We start from the raw sequence: 490 nt of genomic DNA on the forward strand, positions 1-490 counted from the left end.
TTGATGGCGATCTCGATTCTAGCATGAAATGATTCACCAGCCACTGAAACTGAAACTTATGCTACCATTTCAGGAATCCTGATTTTTTTCTAGCTTTTTCTGACTTATTTAACTATTTATGAACTTAGTTCTAGTAAACAATAAATTTAAATATCTCAAGTGACTCTTACTTCATGAATGGGATTGGGCCACAGATTGACTTTCAAGTATGCCTGGAGTCGGTGACAGGTCTAACGGCCATATAAACGCTAAAACGGCGATATATACTTATCCTTTAGATATTACACCTGATTTGTTGCCGATTTCGACATCTACCTTAGTCACCGTCGTGATAATAAATTTCTCCCAACATGTTCAGTGGGGCTGTGCCGGGGTCCACCAGTTGCTGGCAGTAGTACTCTGGCTTCCCTTCAGAACGCATAAATCTTTCGCCTTTTACTAAAGATTTCCGTGGAGGGGAGCAACTCAATGAGTCTCTAATAATTTGTTT

The 490-nt window shown here is 39.8% G+C and overlaps 1 pseudogene; it reads left to right on the plus strand.

Moving 5' to 3' along the window:
• Positions 1 to 394: 394 nt before the first annotated feature.
• Positions 395 to 490, plus strand: LOC125178211 (annotated as a pseudogene; the record flags this gene model as incomplete).

The sequence above is a fragment of the Hyalella azteca genome, unplaced genomic scaffold (assembly GCF_000764305.2).
Source record: "Hyalella azteca isolate HAZT.00-mixed unplaced genomic scaffold, Hazt_2.0.2 contig7913, whole genome shotgun sequence".
NCBI lineage: Eukaryota > Metazoa > Arthropoda > Malacostraca > Amphipoda > Hyalellidae > Hyalella > Hyalella azteca.